Below are 13111 nucleotides of genomic sequence, written 5' to 3' on the forward strand. Positions count from 1 at the left end.
TCTTTTATTGGGAACCATCTCTTTCATTGTAACCATCAGGAAAGACCATTTCGTTCGCCAGAAAAAGAAATGAATATGTCACTAATCTTTGTTTGTTTCATGTCCAAGAATACTCAGATCAATAGCTCCCTTGATTACCTCTGCTGGTCATGTTCGCAAAGAGGTCTAGCAAATTGCCAAGTGTGATTTTCCTTTCAATAAATAATTTTGAATCAATTGTGCTGCAAATATCTTGTCCTAACTTTGTGCTTTTCTTCTTTTACATTGGTGTCTCGCACCTTACAAATGACAGCAAAGGTCTGAATGGAGATGGAAACATGTAACTCAAGTCAGCGGAGCTTTCAATGAGATCACGGCTGGTTTGATCAATGCTCAGGGCGCGGTGCTGTCTGTAGTCGTGGCCGAGTGGTTAAGCTGAATAATTGGAAGTCCTTTGGGGTTTCCCCACGTAGGTTCGTGTCCTGCTGACGTACGTTATGAATGCGTTCCAGCTGGAACAATTTCTACTCGAAGTTCAGAAAGCTTACCTCGCAAACCAGGCTGGTAATTTGATTAGACTTGGGAAACTCGATTTCTTCATCAGAAATGTTCTGTATTTAAAGCATTATCTCCAAGAATGACGAGAGTTAAATTTGGGACAATCAAGGATTACAGTGGGAAGTTTTGTGTGGAGTCAGAGGAGATAGGGAAAGCACTAAATTAATATTTTTCGACAGTGTTTGCTATAGAAAATGAAAATGTTGGCGAGGAAGATACAAAGATACTTGCGTCTAGTGTAGTAGAGATTGAGGTTCACAAGGATTAGGTAATAGAAATACTGAAGATTGTGAAAACAGACAAGTCCCCTGGGCCGGATGGGATCTGTCCTAGGAACCTTCTTGGAAGCAAGGGAAGAGATTGATGAGCCTTTGGAATTGATCGTCAAATCATCGTTGTCTACAAGAATAGAGTCCGTGGAATGGAGCATAGCATATGTTGTTCTCTTGTGCAAAAAGTTTCGTGGAGAAAACCCTGGCAATTACAGACCAGTGAATTCACTGCGGCTGTTGGTAACGTGTTGGAAAAGGTTATTATAGATAGGATTTATGACCATCTCGAAAAGAATATACTGATCAGGGACAGTCAGCACAGTTTTGTGAAGGTTAGGCCTTGCCTAACGAACTCGTTGACTTTTTTGACAAAGTGACCAAACAGGTAGATGACAGAAACCCGGTTGATGTGATGAATGTGGGTTTCAGCAAGGTGTTCGATAAGTTTCCCCACAATAGGCTATTATACAAAATGCGGAGGAATAGAATTATGGGAGAGATTCCAGCTTTGATCAGTAATTGGCTTGCCAATAGAAAACAGTGTTGTAGTTGATGAAACATGTTCTTCTTGGTGTCCAGGTCCTGGCGCCGTAACACAAGGGTTGGTGTTAGGTCCACTGCTGTTACATGAGATCTAACCTTGCCAATCAGTCTCCCATGGGGAACATTATTGAACGCCTTACTGAAGACCGTATGGATCACATTTACTGCTCTGCCCTCATCAATCTTCTTTGTTACTTCTTCAAAAAACTCAATCAAGTTTGTGAGACATGATTTCCCACGCACAAAGCCATGTTAACAATCCCGAATCTGTCCTTGCCTTTCCAAATACATATACATTCTGTTCCTCAGGATTCCCTCCAACAATTGGAGTATTCTTGGCAGATGCAGTTTAATGTAGGGAATGCGAGGTCATATACTTTGTTGGGAAGAATCAAAAGACACACTAGTGTTAAAATCGATAGAAACGCAAAAGAAGTGCGGTGCAGAGGAGTCTCAGTGTTCTTATACATGAAACGGACAAAGGTTCATCACATATTTATTTCTTGCTGGCAAAACAAAGCCTATTCTGATGCTCACAATTAAAGAGATGATTTCCAAGAAAATAGGAAAATTAAGTCTCCAGTAGAGTAATCAATTACCAAGATATCCCTCGTGATGTTTTATGGGACATGTGGGATTTTTTTTTTATTTTGGTTCTCCAAACGTTTTTACAATAGAACCGAGAGTTTTAGATGGGAAGTTAAGATCACGCATGACTCCTGCCATTTTTGTCACTCACACGCATTTTTCCCCCTTGTACGATTTATTTCGCTTTGTGGTTACTGCGAGTGGGCTTGTAAACTACACGTGCTTGTGAGTCCATTCCTCACTGTTCCTCAACTCCAGCCAAACAGAATTTACATCCTTATTTCCTGAATCAAGGTAATCTCTAACCATTGCATAAATGTCATTAAAACTTCGGTATTTCACATGCCTCTATATGTCATCTTTCAATATTAATTGATCTTTTACTGTATTGCAGTTGTGCATAAGAAGAGAAAAATGAAATGGAGAATGGTGGACCTACGCTTCATACACCCGTTATTGAAGCGAAAATGCAGATTTCTGCCTATAAAACGATCGTGGAACCATGTGCCGAACCCTCAGGAAACACAGAATAAGTGCAGTGCCACAGGGCATGTCAGGGACAGCACCGGAAGGACAACAGAAATGCTGCTCTAAGCTCCTATTTTGGATGTATTTCTCAATGAGCAATAGAGTGTGACATGTGTTCCATCAGGAGGTACCTCACACAAGGAGGTAACCAATGCTGCATACTGTCATATCATCCGAATTCAAGCCCTGGAATCAGAGACATTCAATATTCTGTGCATAACTGCAAGGAACAGCTGTCCGAGGCGTTTTTACAGTACAGATGAAATTATGAATGCAGCTCTCTAGTTGTCAGCCTCTTTCTCCTATATCGTGTTTCGTGCAGTCCATGTGTGGAATCTCGTTAACCACGTTTGAACTGCACATGATGGGGTATTGGGCCTTGTTTTCTCGTGAGTTGTTGTCTGAGTGAGGCCCTCGGTTTCTGTGCTGTCATATGTCCGAGTGTTCGGAGGAATCTGGATATCGTTTTCCAGAATTTGTTTTTAACACAGGGAAGCATGATTTAAAAATTATCTCATAGCAAATCCACTTTGCGAACTTTGCGTGCCATGCATTTGCGAATGAAGGTGGGTGGATATTGGTATTTGGCAAAGAATTTGTGTGGGCATCAGTCCAGCAGTCCCTAGTAGCAATACGTACAAACGGCAGGAGCCACACATTTGACGAGAATAGCACAACAATAATAGGACCGGGCAAGCAAAAGACAGCCAGACAATTCATGGAAGCAGGGCATTCATCCACGGATTCCATCCGTTGGACCCAATCTGCAATCCCAACAAACGGAAGCAGTGGGAATGAAACCAAATGAATTCGTACCATAACATGAGAGCAGCGCTTCACAGGAACCTCTACAGCGCTGAGAATGTCACCCAGAAAGGGAGGAAAAGTCTGCAAACCATCTTCCTAGCGTAACCGAACCTTTCAACAAGAACTGCAGAAGCATCCAAACAACACATCTTTCTGCTCCAAAACACTCCGCTTTTCCACAACAGAGAATTGCACACTCAACTACCGCGTGTAAGATGAGAATTGCAGGCCCTACACGACCAAGGGCGGCAGTAAGAGTGAGGGGAAACAGCTGCCACTGTCATCCCACAGCTACAAACGCTCTCTTTGAAAGGTACATTATCGTATGAATGTCGGGGCAGCAGTAGAATATGGGAACTAAACAGCCTTCGCTGTGTATTCATATTCTGGACAATGTGAGTTGTTCACAGTTTTCCCTGAAAGTGAGTGGACGTCGTTATTTCACCGCTGTTGTGAAGCCAGATCCTGCACTGAATCTGCTCCCTCGTTTTTTGTTGTTGTGGCTAAAAGGTGGGCAATCGCAACGTGAAACTTTATTATATTTCTCTCATTTCCTTCATTACTGTCCTGGTGAGGGAGGCTGGAGATTGGCTCGCTCGATCAGATGGAGGCATCAGCGCATTGTTGACCTAATTTAATCGAGAATATAATTGGTAATATTCACTTTGCATGGTACATTTTTCTGTTTTGTTTAATGTTACTTGAGCACTTTCTGTTACTTGGCAATGCACTAAATCTCCAGAATGTCGGGAAGCACCGTTTGGAATTGCTTCGGTGTTATTTGTGTGAGCAGTTCTTGACATACACGTCTCGCACTGCCCCACAGACAGAAGTAATGAGTTTGTGTGTCTGATAATGACTCTGCCTTTTGAGTTTTGCACCTGGTCCACGTTAAGAGCTGACAGTTTTTGGATTCACTGGAGAGTTGAGGGGATAACACGATTTGTGAGGTTCTTTTTTAGTCAACGAAATTATTTGATGGAGAAATTGAGAATGTATCAAGGAGAATGGCCATTGTCTGTAAATGTCTGGAAAACATTCCTCTCTGTGTCATTTCCAAACATTATGCCTCATGAAAAAAAAATAAATTTCAAACACGCTGACTTAGTAACAAACAGCATGCGTTTTTGCAAGTGGTGTATTCAAACTGTTGTCAGGTACTGGAGTGTCACAGAACTGCCGAACACGGAAGCAAACCTTCCTATCCACCTTGCACCTGTTGAACAGATGACCGTAACTAATCTAAACATATTTGCCAATATTTGTCCCTTATCTCTCCGAACAATTCCTGTCTGCATACCCATTTAGATGCCTTTGAAGTGTTGTGAGTGCACCAAACTCTGCCACTAAATGTGGCAATTTATTCCACACGCACAAAAATGCCTGTATTAAAAACAAGTGTCGCTCACATCCCTTTCAAATTGTACTGCTCTCATATTAAACCTATGCTATCTCACTTTAAACTCACGTCACTTCTGAAAAAGTGTAGATTGACTATGTTCTCTGCTCGTCTACCTCATGATTTTGTAAACTTTTGCAAGGACATCCCTCAGGCCTGAAGCTCCGGGGAAAACTGTCGAAGAATATTCAGCTTCTCAATAATGTCCACACCGTGCACACCTTTCAAATCGTTGCAATTTTTTTTAAATTATGCTAAGGTATTCATAGAAAGTGCCAGGGAAATCTTCTGAAGTGAAGCGATGCTGAAACATTAGTCTTGACATGTTTAGCGCTGAGTTATCGTCAGGGAGCGTCGCCGAGTTGTTTAATGTAGGTAAAAACAATGAATGCAGATGCTGGAGACCAGATTCAGGATTAGTGGTGCTGAAGAGCGCAGCAGTACAGGCAGCATCCGAGCAGCAGTAAAATCGACGTTTCGGGCGAAACCTTGTATGAAGGGCTTTTGCCTGAAACGTCGATTTTTACTGCTCCCCGGATGCTGCCTGAACTGCTGTGCTCTTCCAGCACCACTAATCCAGAGAGGTTTAATGTGCTGGGTTTAGGATCCAATCTCTTTTGCGTCGTGGGTTTCAAACCCACCTTTGCAATAGAACAACTGCAGGCAGCTTTTTATGACTGAACTACACAGGTCCTGATATTGCTTTGTGGGTGTGTTTGTTACTCCTCGGGTCTCTCACCCTCTGCGATAAACACGGGAACATGAGCAACTGATTCTTAAAATAATGAGAACTACTGCTGTCCACATCCTCTCGATCACTGTGCGTTTGGATGTGTACACGCACAATTTTGCTGCCAGTTGCTGTGTCTCAAATGGTCAGAGCATTTGGCTGAAATGTTGGTTGTCCTAGCCCAAAAAGAGCACAGAGCCTCAAATATTTCACATCAAGTATTGAGATCGACCATGTGCTGACAATACAACCACGAGAACGCATCCATGATTGACCCTGAGTCCGCAATGAGTGAGACGGTCACGTGCAGCAAAATGTGACCCCACTCTCTACCAGCCCCTGCTGCCAACAGAAAGGGGCCACTGCAGTTTCAATCAGCGGCTTCCTGCCCAGCCCTGGGACACAGCTCATGGAAACTCCTTCCTCAGGAACGGCTGTTACCGTGTGAAAAGGTAAAACATTCTAATTCAAATTGGAAATTTCTTCAGAAGATTGTTCCTGTTTTTAAAACATTTTATAATCAGAATTCCTTTCTCGAATATTAGAAGTGGTAATCTTTGTAGGCAGGTCGAACAAAGAAAGTGTTGATTGTGAGGACTCTGTCTGTTCAGCAGATGGGATTCCCGACACTCTAATCAGAAATGATTTGGTTTCCTGAGGTATTTTCCGGATTGGTTTGCAGTCTGCCAGAGTGTATGAGAATCACTTCGGCGACCTAAGGATCAGGGTCAAAATATGAAAATATTAACAGAGAATCGAAAATCGCGGGGCAAGGCCTCAATGGATTGTCATGGTCTGAAGGAATAAATCTGAGAATTGAAAGACTTGGATAATGTTATTTGCAATGGGGAGGAATGAACGAGATTTTTGAAAATTGCCGTGTCATCTGAATTAAACTCAGTTAGAAATGATAAATTAACCAACACAAATCCTGCCCTGGTACGCTCAGTCGGTAGAGCTTGAGACCTTTCATTTCAATGGTGTGGGGTCGAGGCCCACGCAGGGCGCTGTTGTTTGTTAATAGGTTTGCCGCTCTCCTTTAATGTTCCAAGAGGGAATTCGCTCGCTGAGGCAGGTTTTGTTGACACATTTTTTCCTCCGTTTTGATCAACTCTTGGTTTCTGAGTGAAAACTGTCTCCACTGTACTGCATGTGCAAGAGACAAGGTTATCAGGTCAGCCGAATATGCTATAAACGATGTCCCTTCCAAAACGTGAGGTTCCATTCCAAACGTGCCCCAACCAAAATGTCCAGAGACGTCGAATGCGAATGGCCACATGACAGTGACAGCTGCATGTCAAATGGTGCTGCAATAGAATTAACTGAATGAGAATGCTCTGATGGAAACCGAATGGAACTCTCCATGAAATTTTCCCAATTCACTCGGTAAATGATGCTGTTGTGTACCCACATGTGTTTACGTAATGAACAGCTTATTGTCAGTAACAGGGGATGGGGGTGATGCAGGATAGTGAGGTTTCCGTGTGGGTCAGAAGTGATTTTTTCGAATAGAGAATTCAAACGTCCACAGAGCAGACATAGCTAATTGGTCCAGGATCAGAATTTTCCCTTCTGTTTCAGTACCAACAAAAGAAATTGCGGGAAAATCTCAGCAGGTCTGGTAGAATCTTGGAATGGAAAACCGAGTTAAGTCTTCAAGACCATTGACACTTATTACTCCATGTCCATCTCCGTCTACCTATTTTATTGAATATCTCCTGACTCTCAACTTTGTACTCAGTTTCTCTTTTATTACTCCGTCTCCAAACATTCTCCCAGTCTCAAAATTTAATAGCAGAACTGTTCCATCTCTCACCTCACCGAGTTATGGGAGGAGGACTTCGAAATGCATGATTAACTCTGTTTCTATTTCCTTCGATACTGGATGGTCATAGACCAGAAGGCATCGGAGGACAGTTAGAGCTTTCAGCCCATCTGGTCTTCCCGCCATTCGATCATGACTCATATTGTTCCCAAACTAATTTTCAGCCTTCTATCTGTGACACTGAGCTTCCCTGAATTTAGGATCCAGTCTTTTTCCCAGAGTGCGAATGAAACTGTCCCAACCGTCTCCACATCTGCTGGCAACTGTTACACCGTATCTGTGTGTGATCGAGCTCAATTTCAGTCCCACACAGCAAACACGTCTGTTCTGATCAATGCAATCCCCGCTGCATGACAGATCGATCGGGTGTCTGACCCCACGGTTTTTCTGCGAGGCAGTAGTTAGCTGCTTCACCACCCACGGCAAGGACCGGTGCTTCAAAATGTGGGGAAAAAGAACGATAGGCACAAGAGTTTGTACAGGTTAGGTCGAAAGGGTTGTTGTCAACTTCAGTGGAGTCCCTGCTTCAGAGTCTGGGTTTGAATCGCCCAGGCCTGGATAAAATTCCAAGTCATGAAATGAAGATTTATTTCTCTTCTTGTGGCTACTCTGAATGAAAACCATTTTCTGCTTCAACAGAGAGCACAGACCCGGTTCTGCCAGAAGGAATCCGGTGATTGATTGCATCCAACTGGAATCATAGAGTCATAGAGATGTACTGCAGGGAAACAGACCATTCGTTCAAACCTGTCCATGCTGACAGGAAATCCCAACCCAATTTTGTCCCTCTTGCCAGCACACGGCCCATATCCCTCCAAACCCTTCCTACTCATATACAATTTCAAATGCCTCTTAAATGTTGCAATTGTAGGAGCCTCCACCACATCCTCTGGCAGCCATGGCAGCACACACACGAATAAATTGTCACTGCAAATCCCCTCTAAGGATCTCGCCTTTCTGAGCTGAAACTATCTCGCTGTTCATTCAATGTCGCTATTTCTAATTCTTACAACTCCCTCCCTATCGACATCATGGCTGTATCACTGTGTTGAGCACTTCGAGGACGAAGTAAAGTAACTTATCATCTCAATCTCTTGAGTAATTATGGTTGGGAAGTGAAGCCTATCCCAAAGAGTGACGTGCATTCTCCAGAATTTCGTTTGAAAAAACTGCAGTTTCCAAGTGGACATCCGAAAGTGGTCCAGAACAAAAGTAAAGTTTCGAAGGGAAAGTAGGATAAACTGAAAGTCAATGATGACTGAGATGAATGGCGCAGAAAGTGAGTGAGGAGCTGTTGGTACAAGGATCAATGTCAGTGCTAATGGTTTAGCCATTACTGCCCACTGTTAACACCAACTCACACACCACTCCTGGTAAATTCACCACAATTACCCTGGTCTCTTGGTATGAGTTTCCCTCTGTGCACATTCAGGCTGTAAATCGGCCCCCAGAGGATGAACGCATACTGTTTATCCTGTCAGGTTAAATAGGTGAAGGTATCAGTTTGAAATCAAAGCAAGAAGAGATTGCCTCTTCCTGTACATTTTCAGTGGACAGTCACCAACTGTGAACTTCTTTCCTGCCCAAGCGGACGTTGATATAAATTCTCATCGACCAGCTTTATTACAGAAAGGTAGTCCAATTAACTGTGATCAAATACTTCATTAAATGCCCTTATTGATTTGAAGAACCGTGTCTGTGGTTTCGTCAGTGAAAGCATATGGTAATAACCAGACGTTAATGGTGTCAAATGCTGTCAAATGTTCTGTACATTGAAAGTTCATTGTTTAAACTTCTTGTAAAAGCCGTATTGTTTATCCAACATCGCGAAAGTGACGGCTCACCATGCTTCTTGTGTTGGAGCTCAGACCGTTATTATTTCGTGCTACCAAGCCCTACCTCCTGATGTGGACCCATTAGTCTATGTTCTATCCTCCTAATTCAACGCAGAGTTCTTTTTACTCTGTTCGACAAGGATTTGTCTATCTCTTCTACTATTATTCTCTTTCCGTCTTTTCACGTTTTTTGGGAATAATGAAGAGACGCAGGAGACACTGTAGACTTGCAGGACAATGTTGTAGTAATAACGCATCCAGTGAGATAATGGCTCTCATTGTCTGCTGTCAGCATTCATTGATTTTCGGCAAACGGCAATGGCATCATAGAAATCCTATAATTGGAGTGAAACTGCTTTTTTAACTGGTCTATTACGATTACTATTTAGAATAGTAAAAGCTCATAACGTTTTGAGTGAACAAATGTCACCTGATCTCAGACCTAAGTAACACAGACATTACTTGGAGACTGTGAGCCCAGTTCTACACACTCTGGCCGGGGGGGCGTAGAAAGCCACGGAACAGCCTCCGATTTTAACACTTTTCCAAGAGTAGAAATGAAAAATCAGGGATATTGACAGACAGAGAGTGGGAGAATGTAGAAGAGAGTTAGATGGTACAGAGAGACAAAGGGACACAAACAGAAATTCTCCATTCACCATGGCTGCTCATCGACATAAAGGAGAAGAAAAAGGTAATGTAAACCAGCCTTTCACCAACTCAGGGCAACAGCAACAGCATTACAGCCGATAAAGGAATTTTGCATTTTTACAGATGACGTCTGTCAGCTAATGAGAGATTCTGGTAAGTATGCTGTTTTGCAAAGTGAAATTGACAATTACCCAGGCAATAAAACAATAAAAATCATAAGTAGCCTGAATCTGTGATATGAAACATTAAATCTCTTTGTCTCCACAGATGCTGTCAGGCCTGCAGAGTTTCTCTGTCAATTCCTGTTGTTGATTCAGATTTCCAGGATTCACACTTCTTTGATTTATGCTAGTCTGAATCCTGTTTGTGACAATACTGGATTAATTGCCAGTTCCATACAAATTACCTGCTTTGGGAAGGTTGTCAACAACATAAACGGTCAGAGGAAATCCCCCATTGCTACAGCAGTGAGACCACTGAGTCCTTAACAGTCGACTTCCACGGAAAGTGAAATATGGCGCTGTATGTTTTTTCAATGAATCCACTTTTATTTTTTCGTTTGTGATCATTTTAACTGCCCATTCAGTTTATTTCTTTCTTCCATTTCTGTCAGCTTGGAAAAGGCCTTTCCGCCCATCTGCAGTGAGGGTCATTGGACATTCATCTTTTCGAGTCCAGGAGCTACTATTTCTTGGAGGACCTTCTGCACTGCATCTCGGGTGGGGTGGGTGCGTGGCTGTATCACTATATTCACCTGTCTATAGACATCGGAGAAGGGTCAATCTATTCCACACCACCAGGCTTCCTCATCGCTCTTCTGAATCTTGGTTATTATTACCCTTGCCATGGCACCTCCTTCTTTGATAACAGGAAACCGATATCCCGTGTCAGGCATACCTGTAGCCGTGATGGATACTACTCAATGCCAGTTACTGGGTACTCAAGGATCTCTGTGTAAATATTTATTGCCTTATTTATAGTCGTCCTGGTTACCAAACGGGCATGGGTGGCATGTAAAGGTCAACTTAACATCCTTGGTTAAGATTACCGTCTGCTGTTGTATCCCAGACACCCCTGCCTTCACGACTCGTCCTGCCATGCAGCCCCATATTTCTATGAGTCTTCTAATCATTACTTACACTTATTTGGATCCGGTGTTGTCCGATGTCTTCTCAAGGTCAACTACACATTTGCACTGGCTGGCGTGTATCAACGTGGCTCTTTCGGCGATCTTAACAGCTGTCTGTGTTGTAGGGAGCCCTTGGAACGGTCCCATCCAGCTCTTCGCCTTCATGCTTTTGCTCCTGAAGTCTTTCACCACTATCCAGGCTTCAGGTTCTAGATTGTGCATCTTCCCTTCTGCTGATTGCGGTTGTACTGCCCTTCTTTTGATTTTGTATTTGAGACAGAAGTGTGGTGAGATTTATACCGTAACATAATATCTCGTCCTCACAGTGGTCTGTTATCTGTTTTACAATCGGTCTTGGCCAATTCCTGTATTGGGCCACCTTCCAAAAAAAATCTCAAACGTACTAATATTTACTCTTCCTCTCCTTTATATATATTAGCACAATTGGAAATGCCTTTGTCCATGTCACCTCTACTTCCTCACAACATTTTGCCAATTTATTTTTAAGGATAGATTTCTCTCTTTCCACTGCCCCACCGCTCGCTCGGTGGTAAGCACAATGTTGCCTCACCTTTATTCCCAAGTAATCACTGATCTGCTGTAGGGCAATATTTATGAATGGCTTTCCATTGTCGCTGCTTAGCCTTTCAGGGATGCCCCATCTCGGAATTATTTCAGTTAGCAAAGCCTTGGCTACTGCACTGGCATCCTGTTTCGACGTGGGAGCAGTTCCACCCCATGGGAAAACATCAACTATTACCAGACAATGCCTTTTCCCTTCGCTGGGTGTTAGTTGGGATTGGGGGTGTTCTGCCTGATTCATTTGTATTCCCCTCCCCACATTATGCATGGCAGAGATAACACATTATTCAATATTATTTTTTTGAGTAATGAGTAAATCCCTTTCTGTACCATCGTGATGAAATATTGTCGTACATCCCCACTTTTGACACATGGTCCTTACCGTGTGTTACTTTGGCATAGAAAGGGAATAAAGGTCGTGGTAGACAGGGTTTCCCACTGGGGCCACACCACACCCATTCCCTCATTCTGCACCCTGCCCTTGTCCATTCACGCTTCTCCTTCGATGTGGTCTGAGACTGTAATTCCCATAAGTCTGCTTTGGATTACAAATATGTGACATACACATGTCAAACTCATCACTTTGCGGCTGATTGGCTTCTGTCCTTGCCGCTCAGCCTACATTTTCATTGCCTTGAGAAATTGAATCATAATTTTTCCTGTTGGCTTCACATGTACATCCAGTGATAGATTTAGGCAATCGGACTGCTTTCAGGAGGTCAGAGATCAGCTCATATTATGTGATTGGCTTTCCAGTGGAGGTCAAGAAGCCCTTGTTTTTCCACAGGGATCCAAAATTATGTACAACCCCGAATGCATATCTGTTGTCGATGTAAATATTCACTGTTCTTCCTTCAGCCAATTTACATGCCACAATCAAGGCAATCAGCTCTGCTGCTTGCGCTAACAGATGAGAAGGAAGTGATCCCGCTTTGACTACCTCGTAGGTAGTTGCGACAAAATACCAGACACTGGCCTATCTCTTTGCTTCTGAATGCTGACCAATCCACAATAAAACCCCGTATCCTGATTCTAAATTGGTGACTCCTACACGTCTGCTCTCGGGCTTCAAATGTCATTAATTACAGCGACACAATCATGTTGGTCTCAGTCTCCTTCTGTGGGGAGAAGACAAGCAGCATTAAGGACGTTACATCGCTTTATTGTCATGTTAGGCTTCTCCAATAACATAGCATTGTATGTGAGCCAACATGCAGCCGACATGTGTGCTGTGTTTTGCTCAGAAAGCAGTAAGGATACTGCATGTGGGACCAGTCAGTTTAATTCAACAAAGCCGACTATGTCCCTGGAAGCAACAGCAGCCTTTTCAAATGCAGGCAGGACACGGAGGCAATTATGCAATCCTGCCGTTACGGGATCTAAGTTGAGGTGAAAAATAAGCTACTGACCTAAACTTTCCACACATAATTCTGCATCAGCACAAATGTCATGCAGGCACGCTTCTCATCCACTGTTTGTACAAAAGGCTTGTTTGGATTGGGATCCCAGCGTCGGTGTAGTTTGGAGTGCCATTTCAATTCAACAAAGGCACTCTAGGCCTCAGGGGTCACTGCAACAGACTCTAGCTCTGCAAACCTGAACCATGAACTATGTCACTTTTAGGCGCCTAAAGGTTTGTGTAATGCGGGTTAAACATTCTAAGTAGGATCACAGGACCAAAAAGG

This window comes from Chiloscyllium punctatum, chromosome 29, assembly GCF_047496795.1.
Source record: "Chiloscyllium punctatum isolate Juve2018m chromosome 29, sChiPun1.3, whole genome shotgun sequence".
Taxonomy (NCBI): Eukaryota; Metazoa; Chordata; class Chondrichthyes; order Orectolobiformes; family Hemiscylliidae; genus Chiloscyllium; species Chiloscyllium punctatum.